General features: G+C 45.7%; 5 non-coding genes across 5 annotated transcripts; all 5 read left to right on the top strand.

Annotated features, from left to right (window-relative positions):
• The first annotated feature begins 1,549 nt into the window (after positions 1 to 1,549).
• On the top strand, positions 1,550 to 1,740 carry LOC130349942 (U2 spliceosomal RNA). Its single transcript, XR_008887164.1, has one exon. It is a non-coding gene; the product is annotated as a U2 spliceosomal RNA (small nuclear RNA).
• A 2,084-nt stretch (positions 1,741 to 3,824) lies between these two features.
• LOC130349929 (U2 spliceosomal RNA) lies at positions 3,825 to 4,015 on the top strand. The gene has a single exon (XR_008887153.1). It is a non-coding gene; the product is annotated as a U2 spliceosomal RNA (small nuclear RNA).
• Positions 4,016 to 6,102: 2,087 nt separating this feature from the next.
• On the top strand, positions 6,103 to 6,293 carry LOC130349917 (U2 spliceosomal RNA). Its single transcript, XR_008887142.1, has one exon. It is a non-coding gene; the product is annotated as a U2 spliceosomal RNA (small nuclear RNA).
• A 2,095-nt stretch (positions 6,294 to 8,388) lies between these two features.
• Positions 8,389 to 8,579, top strand: LOC130349905 (U2 spliceosomal RNA). Its single transcript, XR_008887131.1, has one exon. It is a non-coding gene; the product is annotated as a U2 spliceosomal RNA (small nuclear RNA).
• Positions 8,580 to 10,659: 2,080 nt separating this feature from the next.
• LOC130349877 (U2 spliceosomal RNA) lies at positions 10,660 to 10,850 on the top strand. The gene has a single exon (XR_008887108.1). It is a non-coding gene; the product is annotated as a U2 spliceosomal RNA (small nuclear RNA).
• The last annotated feature ends 1,289 nt before the right edge of the window (positions 10,851 to 12,139 follow it).

The raw sequence follows: 12,139 nt of genomic DNA, 5'->3' as shown, positions 1-12,139 counted from the left end.
TATTGCAAAGGCAAAGACAAATGCTTCCAGCCATCCATTGCACTAATGGATTGGTCATCAGCTGGCTGTCTATGTCCCGCATCAATATAGACCAAAGTACAGAGGGTTAGGCTATGCTATTGTGCACCTACCTGATGCATCAGAAGGTGCGAGGCCCTTGCTAAATTCTGTGCACAGACTTTGAGATCTATGCTTTAGACTGTATCTAAACCTGCTCCAACATGGACTGACATTCTGGCCTACTTTCAGCCGATGCGACTTGTCTGTCGCTGAACAGTCGCTTTTTATGTATTCAGCACCTATGTATAATGTTGTAAAAATGCTCTAGAAGCTAAAGTCGCAGAAATGTCACACATATTTGGCCTGCAACTTTCTGTGCGACAAATTCAGACAGGAAAAATCAGTATAAATCCTTAGAAAATTATCCCCCAGTGTCTCCATCTGCTGGCGGTATTGAATAAGCATTGCTGCACTGATGGGGTATGCATTAGACGAAAAAAAAGAAGAAAAAGAAGAATAATACGCCCAGAAAAGAGGCGAAAAGGAGAAAAACGTAAAAAAACGTGAAAAAAAAGTAAGAGGAAGAGAAGGGAAAAAAAGGTGGAAATGGGTTTAAAAGTGATTTCGGCGGAGAAATATATATATATATATATATATACATATATATATATATATATGCGCACACACACACATAGATATAAACGTATTCTCCGTTGAGATATTGCAGCCGCTGCTGTGTCCAGGCCCAGGAGCCTTAGCACTGTGCTGTGATGTCACTCAATACCACTGACATCACTAGGTGTAAACAACATCTCTCCTTTGCTGTGTATGTGACTATGGAGCTGTTTGGTGATGTCGTCTATTACGGCCTTCATAGAAGCAACAGGAGATTGTTGCATCCATCTTGAACCCTCAGAACTACAGTGCTATGATGTCACTCACTTCCACAGGCCTTGCAGAGTGTAAACAACAACAACCCAGCTTTGTTGTGTATGTAACCATAGGGATTTGTGATGTCACCTAGAACCTTCACAGCAGCGACAGCTTTATGAGGAGCATCAGCACTGCTCTGCCTGAGCAGAACCATCACCGCCATAGGTTGTCAAATAACCCGGATTTAACCCACACAGGTAAGTCCAATGAGGTGCAGGCATGTCCTCTATGCTTACAGCTTCCCGTGGGTGTTGGTTTGATACCGTTTGGGGACAGCCAAGGAGGCATCTGCAGGCAACAAAGGTAGGTGTGTGCTTGTGTGTGTGTTTCCTATGCAGATCCTAAGCCCAGTGTCACATGCAAGTAGGAGGAGTAAGAAGGGTTCCTGGCAAATCCGGGTTATGGATTGCATTTAAAAAGGCCCCGTGGGAGTGCAATGGGCCCCTGTCTTGCTGCTTAGCAATAATGGTATGGGTTTAGGTTCTGCTGTGTGTACTGGTGGTTGACTGCCCCCCAGCCCAGAGTGTGCATGGAAAATTGTCTGGCAGCCTCCCTGACAGCAAGCAGTGATAGTGCCCATGAAGGGGACCTTGTTGGGCCCGCCCCTTTCACGGTTATCGCTTCTCGGCCTTTTGGCTAAGATCAAGTGTAGTATCTGTTCTTATCAGTTTAATATCTGATACGTCCCCTATCTGGGGACCATATATTAAATGGATTTTTGAGAACGGGGGCCGATTTCGAAGCTTGCTTCCGTCGCCCTATGCATTGACCCGATATGGCAGTATCTTCGGGTACAGTGCACCACCCCCTTACAGGGTTAAAAAGAAAGATTCCTACTTTCATTGCTACCTGCTTGCTGGCTAGCCAGCTAGCCAGCCCTGTGGGCCTTGCTGCTGCTGCAGCCAAAAAACAAAAGGTGGTGCTGCTGCTGCTTCTGCTGCTTCTGCTTGTGTCTGGCCCCTGTTGGAGCGTCCAGGCACAGGACTTCTGCTGCTGCTGACTAAATGGCCTCCTTAATTGGATCATTTGAGTAGCCAGCACACCTGTGCAGGTAGGGCATGACATGATAGGCAGCTGCCTTGATAGCGGGTGGGTGCTGAATGTTCCTAATTGACAAAATAAGATTAATGCTTATGAAGAAATATAAAATCTCATCCCTTCCCCAATATCGCGCCACACCCCTACCCCTTAATTCCCTGGTTGAACGTGATGGACATATGTCTTTTTTCGACCGTACTAACTATGTAACTATGTAACATAACATGGGGGGGGGGGGGGGTCTCCTGGCTGTTCACACAGGTGTGTCATTGCTGTACATTGACCATGCATTGCTTCTGTGGTATTGCAAAGGCAAAGACAAATGCTTCCAGCCATCCATTGCACTAATGGATTGGTCATCAGCTGGCTGTCTATGTCCCGCATCAATATAGACCAAAGTACAGAGGGTTAGGCTATGCTATTGTGCACCTACCTGATGCATCAGAAGGTGCGAGGCCCTTGCTAAATTCTGTGCACAGACTTTGAGATCTATGCTTTAGACTGTATCTAAACCTGCTCCAACATGGACTGACATTCTGGCCTACTTTCAGCCGATGCGACTTGTCTGTCGCTGAACAGTCGCTTTTTATGTATTCAGCACCTATGTATAATGTTGTAAAAATGCTCTAGAAGCTAAAGTCGCAGAAATGTCACACATATTTGGCCTGCAACTTTCTGTGCGACAAATTCAGACAGGAAAAATCAGTATAAATCCTTAGAAAATTATCCCCCAGTGTCTCCATCTGCTGGCGGTATTGAATAAGCATTGCTGCACTGATGGGGTATGCATTAGACGAAAAAAAAGAAGAAAAAGAAGAATAATACGCCCAGAAAAGAGGCGAAAAGGAGAAAAACGTAAAAAAACGTGAAAAAAAAGTAAGAGGAAGAGAAGGGAAAAAAAGGTGGAAATGGGTTTAAAAGTGATTTCGGCGGAGAAATATATATATATATATATATATATATATATATATATATATATATGCGCACACACACACATAGATATAAACGTATTCTCCGTTGAGATATTGCAGCCGCTGCTGTGTCCAGGCCCAGGAGCCTTAGCACTGTGCTGTGATGTCACTCAATACCACTGACATCACTAGGTGTAAACAACATCTCTCCTTTGCTGTGTATGTGACTATGGAGCTGTTTGGTGATGTCGTCTATTACGGCCTTCATAGAAGCAACAGGAGATTGTTGCATCCATCTTGAACCCTCAGAACTACAGTGCTATGATGTCACTCACTTCCACAGGCCTTGCAGAGTGTAAACAACAACAACCCAGCTTTGTTGTGTATGTAACCATAGGGATTTGTGATGTCACCTAGAACCTTCACAGCAGCGACAGCTTTATGAGGAGCATCAGCACTGCTCTGCCTGAGCAGAACCATCACCGCCATAGGTTGTCAAATAACCCGGATTTAACCCACACAGGTAAGTCCAATGGGGTGCAGGCATGTCCTCTATGCTTACAGCTTCCCGTGGGTGTTGGTTTGATACCGTTTGGGGACAGCCAAGGAGGCATCTGCAGGCAACAAAGGTAGGTGTGTGCTTGTGTGTGTGTTTCCTATGCAGATCCTAAGCCCAGTGTCACATGCAAGTAGGAGGAGTAAGAAGGGTTCCTGGCAAATCCGGGTTATGGATTGCATTTAAAAAGGCCCCGTGGGAGTGCAATGGGCCCCTGTCTTGCTGCTTAGCAATAATGGTATGGGTTTAGGTTCTGCTGTGTGTACTGGTGGTTGACTGCCCCCCAGCCCAGAGTGTGCATGGAAAATTGTCTGGCAGCCTCCCTGACAGCAAGCAGTGATAGTGCCCATGAAGGGGACCTTGTTGGGCCCGCCCCTTTCACGGTTATCGCTTCTCGGCCTTTTGGCTAAGATCAAGTGTAGTATCTGTTCTTATCAGTTTAATATCTGATACGTCCCCTATCTGGGGACCATATATTAAATGGATTTTTGAGAACGGGGGCCGATTTCGAAGCTTGCTTCCGTCGCCCTATGCATTGACCCGATATGGCAGTATCTTCGGGTACAGTGCACCACCCCCTTACAGGGTTAAAAAGAAAGATTCCTACTTTCATTGCTACCTGCTTGCTGGCTAGCCAGCTAGCCAGCCCTGTGGGCCTTGCTGCTGCTGCAGCCAAAAAACAAAAGGTGGTGCTGCTGCTGCTTCTGCTGCTTCTGCTTGTGTCTGGCCCCTGTTGGAGCGTCCAGGCACAGGACTTCTGCTGCTGCTGACTAAATGGCCTCCTTAATTGGATCATTTGAGTAGCCAGCACACCTGTGCAGGTAGGGCATGACATGATAGGCAGCTGCCTTGATAGCGGGTGGGTGCTGAATGTTCCTAATTGACAAAATAAGATTAATGCTTATGAAGAAATATAAAATCTCATCCCTTCCCCAATATCGCGCCACACCCCTACCCCTTAATTCCCTGGTTGAACGTGATGGACATATGTCTTTTTTCGACCGTACTAACTATGTAACTATGTAACATAACATGGGGGGGGGGGGGGGGTCTCCTGGCTGTTCACACAGGTGTGTCATTGCTGTACATTGACCATGCATTGCTTCTGTGGTATTGCAAAGGCAAAGACAAATGCTTCCAGCCATCCATTGCACTAATGGATTGGTCATCAGCTGGCTGTCTATGTCCCGCATCAATATAGACCAAAGTACAGAGGGTTAGGCTATGCTATTGTGCACCTACCTGATGCATCAGAAGGTGCGAGGCCCTTGCTAAATTCTGTGCACAGACTTTGAGATCTATGCTTTAGACTGTATCTAAACCTGCTCCAACATGGACTGACATTCTGGCCTACTTTCAGCCGATGCGACTTGTCTGTCGCTGAACAGTCGCTTTTTATGTATTCAGCACCTATGTATAATGTTGTAAAAATGCTCTAGAAGCTAAAGTCGCAGAAATGTCACACATATTTGGCCTGCAACTTTCTGTGCGACAAATTCAGACAGGAAAAATCAGTATAAATCCTTAGAAAATTATCCCCCAGTGTCTCCATCTGCTGGCGGTATTGAATAAGCATTGCTGCACTGATGGGGTATGCATTAGACGAAAAAAAAGAAGAAAAAGAAGAATAATACGCCCAGAAAAGAGGCGAAAAGGAGAAAAACGTAAAAAAACGTGAAAAAAAAGTAAGAGGAAGAGAAGGGAAAAAAAGGTGGAAATGGGTTTAAAAGTGATTTCGGCGGAGAAATATATATATATATATATATATATATATATATATATATATATATATGCGCACACACACACATAGATATAAACGTATTCTCCGTTGAGATATTGCAGCCGCTGCTGTGTCCAGGCCCAGGAGCCTTAGCACTGTGCTGTGATGTCACTCAATACCACTGACATCACTAGGTGTAAACAACATCTCTCCTTTGCTGTGTATGTGACTATGGAGCTGTTTGGTGATGTCGTCTATTACGGCCTTCATAGAAGCAACAGGAGATTGTTGCATCCATCTTGAACCCTCAGAACTACAGTGCTATGATGTCACTCACTTCCACAGGCCTTGCAGAGTGTAAACAACAACAACCCAGCTTTGTTGTGTATGTAACCAAAGGGATTTGTGATGTCACCTAGAACCTTCACAGCAGCGACAGCTTTATGAGGAGCATCAGCACTGCTCTGCCTGAGCAGAACCATCACCGCCATAGGTTGTCAAATAACCCGGATTTAACCCACACAGGTAAGTCCAATGGGGTGCAGGCATGTCCTCTATGCTTACAGCTTCCCGTGGGTGTTGGTTTGATACCGTTTGGGGACAGCCAAGGAGGCATCTGCAGGCAACAAAGGTAGGTGTGTGCTTGTGTGTGTGTTTCCTATGCAGATCCTAAGCCCAGTGTCACATGCAAGTAGGAGGAGTAAGAAGGGTTCCTGGCAAATCCGGGTTATGGATTGCATTTAAAAAGGCCCCGTGGGAGTGCAATGGGCCCCTGTCTTGCTGCTTAGCAATAATGGTATGGGTTTAGGTTCTGCTGTGTGTACTGGTGGTTGACTGCCCCCCAGCCCAGAGTGTGCATGGAAAATTGTCTGGCAGCCTCCCTGACAGCAAGCAGTGATAGTGCCCATGAAGGGGACCTTGTTGGGCCCGCCCCTTTCACGGTTATCGCTTCTCGGCCTTTTGGCTAAGATCAAGTGTAGTATCTGTTCTTATCAGTTTAATATCTGATACGTCCCCTATCTGGGGACCATATATTAAATGGATTTTTGAGAACGGGGGCCGATTTCGAAGCTTGCTTCCGTCGCCCTATGCATTGACCCGATATGGCAGTATCTTCGGGTACAGTGCACCACCCCCTTACAGGGTTAAAAAGAAAGATTCCTACTTTCATTGCTACCTGCTTGCTGGCTAGCCAGCTAGCCAGCCCTGTGGGCCTTGCTGCTGCTGCAGCCAAAAAACAAAAGGTGGTGCTGCTGCTGCTTCTGCTGCTTCTGCTTCTGCTTGTGTCTGGCCCCTGTTGGAGCGTCCAGGCACAGGACTTCTGCTGCTGCTGACTAAATGGCCTCCTTAATTGGATCATTTGAGTAGCCAGCACACCTGTGCAGGTAGGGCATGACATGATAGGCAGCTGCCTTGATAGCGGGTGGGTGCTGAATGTTCCTAATTGACAAAATAAGATTAATGCTTATGAAGAAATATAAAATCTCATCCCTTCCCCAATATCGCGCCACACCCCTACCCCTTAATTCCCTGGTTGAACGTGATGGACATATGTCTTTTTTCGACCGTACTAACTATGTAACTATGTAACATAACATGGGGGGGGGGGGGGGGGGTCTCCTGGCTGTTCACACAGGTGTGTCATTGCTGTACATTGACCATGCATTGCTTCTGTGGTATTGCAAAGGCAAAGACAAATGCTTCCAGCCATCCATTGCACTAATGGATTGGTCATCAGCTGGCTGTCTATGTCCCGCATCAATATAGACCAAAGTACAGAGGGTTAGGCTATGCTATTGTGCACCTACCTGATGCATCAGAAGGTGCGAGGCCCTTGCTAAATTCTGTGCACAGACTTTGAGATCTATGCTTTAGACTGTATCTAAACCTGCTCCAACATGGACTGACATTCTGGCCTACTTTCAGCCGATGCGACTTGTCTGTCGCTGAACAGTCGCTTTTTATGTATTCAGCACCTATGTATAATGTTGTAAAAATGCTCTAGAAGCTAAAGTCGCAGAAATGTCACACATATTTGGCCTGCAACTTTCTGTGCGACAAATTCAGACAGGAAAAATCAGTATAAATCCTTAGAAAATTATCCCCCAGTGTCTCCATCTGCTGGCGGTATTGAATAAGCATTGCTGCACTGATGGGGTATGCATTAGACGAAAAAAAAGAAGAAAAAGAAGAATAATACGCCCAGAAAAGAGGCGAAAAGGAGAAAAACGTAAAAAAACGTGAAAAAAAAGTAAGAGGAAGAGAAGGGAAAAAAAGGTGGAAATGGGTTTAAAAGTGATTTCGGCGGAGAAATATATATATATATATATATATATATATATATATATATATATATATGCGCACACACACACATAGATATAAACGTATTCTCCGTTGAGATATTGCAGCCGCTGCTGTGTCCAGGCCCAGGAGCCTTAGCACTGTGCTGTGATGTCACTCAATACCACTGACATCACTAGGTGTAAACAACATCTCTCCTTTGCTGTGTATGTGACTATGGAGCTGTTTGGTGATGTCGTCTATTACGGCCTTCATAGAAGCAACAGGAGATTGTTGCATCCATCTTGAACCCTCAGAACTACAGTGCTATGATGTCACTCACTTCCACAGGCCTTGCAGAGTGTAAACAACAACAACCCAGCTTTGTTGTGTATGTAACCATAGGGATTTGTGATGTCACCTAGAACCTTCACAGCAGCGACAGCTTTATGAGGAGCATCAGCACTGCTCTGCCTGAGCAGAACCATCACCGCCATAGGTTGTCAAATAACCCGGATTTAACCCACACAGGTAAGTCCAATGGGGTGCAGGCATGTCCTCTATGCTTACAGCTTCCCGTGGGTGTTGGTTTGATACCGTTTGGGGACAGCCAAGGAGGCATCTGCAGGCAACAAAGGTAGGTGTGTGCTTGTGTGTGTGTTTCCTATGCAGATCCTAAGCCCAGTGTCACATGCAAGTAGGAGGAGTAAGAAGGGTTCCTGGCAAATCCGGGTTATGGATTGCATTTAAAAAGGCCCCGTGGGAGTGCAATGGGCCCCTGTCTTGCTGCTTAGCAATAATGGTATGGGTTTAGGTTCTGCTGTGTGTACTGGTGGTTGACTGCCCCCCAGCCCAGAGTGTGCATGGAAAATTGTCTGGCAGCCTCCCTGACAGCAAGCAGTGATAGTGCCCATGAAGGGGACCTTGTTGGGCCCGCCCCTTTCACGGTTATCGCTTCTCGGCCTTTTGGCTAAGATCAAGTGTAGTATCTGTTCTTATCAGTTTAATATCTGATACGTCCCCTATCTGGGGACCATATATTAAATGGATTTTTGAGAACGGGGGCCGATTTCGAAGCTTGCTTCCGTCGCCCTATGCATTGACCCGATATGGCAGTATCTTCGGGTACAGTGCACCACCCCCTTACAGGGTTAAAAAGAAAGATTCCTACTTTCATTGCTACCTGCTTGCTGGCTAGCCAGCTAGCCAGCCCTGTGGGCCTTGCTGCTGCTGCAGCCAAAAAACAAAAGGTGGTGCTGCTGCTGCTGCTTCTGCTGCTTCTGCTTGTGTCTGGCCGCTGTTGGAGCGTCCAGGCACAGGACTTCTGCTGCTGCTGACTAAATGGCCTCCTTAATTGGATCATTTGAGTAGCCAGCACACCTGTGCAGGTAGGGCATGACATGATAGGCAGCTGCCTTGATAGCGGGTGGGTGCTGAATGTTCCTAATTGACAAAATAAGATTAATGCTTATGAAGAAATATAAAATCTCATCCCTTCCCCAATATCGCGCCACACCCCTACCCCTTAATTCCCTGGTTGAACTTGATGGACATATGTCTTTTTTCGACCGTACTAACTATGTAACTATGTAACATAACATGGGGGGGGGGTCTCCTGGCTGTTCACACAGGTGTGTCATTGCTGTACATTGACCATGCATTGCTTCTGTGGTATTGCAAAGGCAAAGACAAATGCTTCCAGCCATCCATTGCACTAATGGATTGGTCATCAGCTGGCTGTCTATGTCCCGCATCAATATAGACCAAAGTACAGAGGGTTAGGCTATGCTATTGTGCACCTACCTGATGCATCAGAAGGTGCGAGGCCCTTGCTAAATTCTGTGCACAGACTTTGAGATCTATACTTTAGACTGTATCTAAACCTGCTCCAACATGGACTGACATTCTGGCCTACTTTCAGCCGATGCGACTTGTCTGTCGCTGAACAGTCGCTTTTTATGTATTCAGCACCTATGTATAATGTTGTAAAAATGCTCTAGAAGCTAAAGTCGCAGAAATGTCACACATATTTGGCCTGCAACTTTCTGTGCGACAAATTCAGACAGGAAAAATCAGTATAAATCCTTAGAAAATTATCCCCCAGTGTCTCCATCTGCTGGCGGTATTGAATAAGCATTGCTGCACTGATGGGGTATGCATTAGACGAAAAAAAAGAAGAAAAAGAAGAATAATACGCCCAGAAAAGAGGCGAAAAGGAGAAAAACGTAAAAAAACTTGAAAAAAAAGTAAGAGGAAGAGAAGGGAAAAAAAGGTGGAAATGGGTTTAAAAGTGATTTCGGCGGAGAAATATATATATATATATATATATATATATATATATATATATACGCGCACACACACACATATATATAAACGTATTCTCCGTTGAGATATTGCAGCCGCTGCTGTGTCCAGGCCCAGGAGCCTTAGCACTGTGCTGTGATGTCACTCAATACCACTGACATCACTAGGTGTAAACAACATCTCTCCTTTGCTGTGTATGTGACTATGGAGCTGTTTGGTGATGTCGTCTATTATGGCCTTCATAGAAGCAACAGGAGATTGTTGCATCCATCTAGAACCCTCAGAACTACAGTGCTATGATGTCACTCACTTCCACAGGCCTTGCAGAGTGTAAACAACAACAACCCAGCTTTGTTGTGTATGTAACCATAGGGATTTGTGATGTCACCTAGAACCTTCACAGCAGCGACAGCTTTATGAGGAGCATCAGCACTGCTCTGCCTGAGCAGAACCATCACCGCCATAGGTTGTCAAATAACCCGGGTTTAACCCACACAGGTAAGTCCAATGGGGTGCAGGCATGTCCTCTATGCTTACAGCTTCCCGTGGGTGTTGGTTTGATACCGTTTGGGGACAGCCAAGGAGGCATCTGCAGGCAACAAAGGTAGGTGTGTGCTTGTGTGTGTGTTTCCTATGCAGATCCTAAGCCCAGTGTCACATGCAAGTAGGAGGAGTAAGAAGGGTTCCTGGCAAATCCGGGTTATGGATTGCATTTAAAAAGGCCCCGTGGGAGTGCAATGGGCCCCTGTCTTGCTGCTTAGCAATAATGGTATGGGTTTAGGTTCTGCTGTGTGTACTGGTGGTTGACTGCCCCCCAGCCCAGAGTGTGCATGGAAAATTGTCTGGCAGCCTCCCTGACAGCAAGCAGTGATAGTGCCCATGAAGGGGACCTTGTTGGGCCCGCCCCTTTCACGGTTATCGCTTCTCGGCCTTTTGGCTAAGATCAAGTGTAGTATCTGTTCTTATCAGTTTAATATCTGATACGTCCCCTATCTGGGGACCATATATTAAATGGATTTTTGAGAACGGGGGCCGATTTCGAAGCTTGCTTCCGTCGCCCTATGCATTGACCCGATATGGCAGTATCTTCGGGTACAGTGCACCACCCCCTTACAGGGTTAAAAAGAAAGATTCCTACTTTCATTGCTACCTGCTTGCTGGCTAGCCAGCTAGCCAGCCCTGTGGGCCTTGCTGCTGCTGCAGCCAAAAAACAAAAGGTGGTGCTGCTGCTGCTGCTTCTGCTGCTTCTGCTTGTGTCTGGCCGCTGTTGGAGCGTCCAGGCACAGGACTTCTGCTGCTGCTGACTAAATGGCCTCCTTAATTGGATCATTTGAGTAGCCAGCACACCTGTGCAGGTAGGGCATGACATGATAGGCAGCTGCCTTGATAGCGGGTGGGTGCTGAATGTTCCTAATTGACAAAATAAGATTAATGCTTATGAAGAAATATAAAATCTCATCCCTTCCCCAATATCGCGCCACACCCCTACCCCTTAATTCCCTGGTTGAACTTGATGGACATATGTCTTTTTTCGACCGTACTAACTATGTAACTATGTAACATAACATGGGGGGGGGGTCTCCTGGCTGTTCACACAGGTGTGTCATTGCTGTACATTGACCATGCATTGCTTCTGTGGTATTGCAAAGGCAAAGACAAATGCTTCCAGCCATCCATTGCACTAATGGATTGGTCATCAGCTGGCTGTCTATGTCCCGCATCAATATAGACCAAAGTACAGAGGGTTAGGCTATGCTATTGTGCACCTACCTGATGCATCAGAAGGTGCGAGGCCCTTGCTAAATTCTGTGCACAGACTTTGAGATCTATACTTTAGACTGTATCTAAACCTGCTCCAACATGGACTGACATTCTGGCCTACTTTCAGCCGATGCGACTTGTCTGTCGCTGAACAGTCGCTTTTTATGTATTCAGCACCTATGTATAATGTTGTAAAAATGCTCTAGAAGCTAAAGTCGCAGAAATGTCACACATATTTGGCCTGCAACTTTCTGTGCGACAAATTCAGACAGGAAAAATCAGTATAAATCCTTAGAAAATTATCCCCCAGTGTCTCCATCTGCTGGCGGTATTGAATAAGCATTGCTGCACTGATGGGGTATGCATTAGACGAAAAAAAAGAAGAAAAAGAAGAATAATACGCCCAGAAAAGAGGCGAAAAGGAGAAAAACGTAAAAAAACGTGAAAAAAAAGTAAGAGGAAGAGAAGGGAAAAAAAGGTGGAAATGGGTTTAAAAGTGATTTCGGCGGAGAAATATATATATATATATATATATATATATATATATATATATATATATATACGCGCACACACACACATATATATAAACGTATTCTCCGTTGAGATATTGCAGCCGCTGCTGTGTCCAGGCCCAGG

The sequence above is a fragment of the Hyla sarda genome, unplaced genomic scaffold (genome assembly GCF_029499605.1).
Source record: "Hyla sarda isolate aHylSar1 unplaced genomic scaffold, aHylSar1.hap1 scaffold_927, whole genome shotgun sequence".
Classification (NCBI taxonomy): Eukaryota; Metazoa; Chordata; class Amphibia; order Anura; family Hylidae; genus Hyla; species Hyla sarda.
Note: the sequence above shows the minus strand (reverse complement) of the source record. Positions and strands in the feature narration are given on the sequence as shown.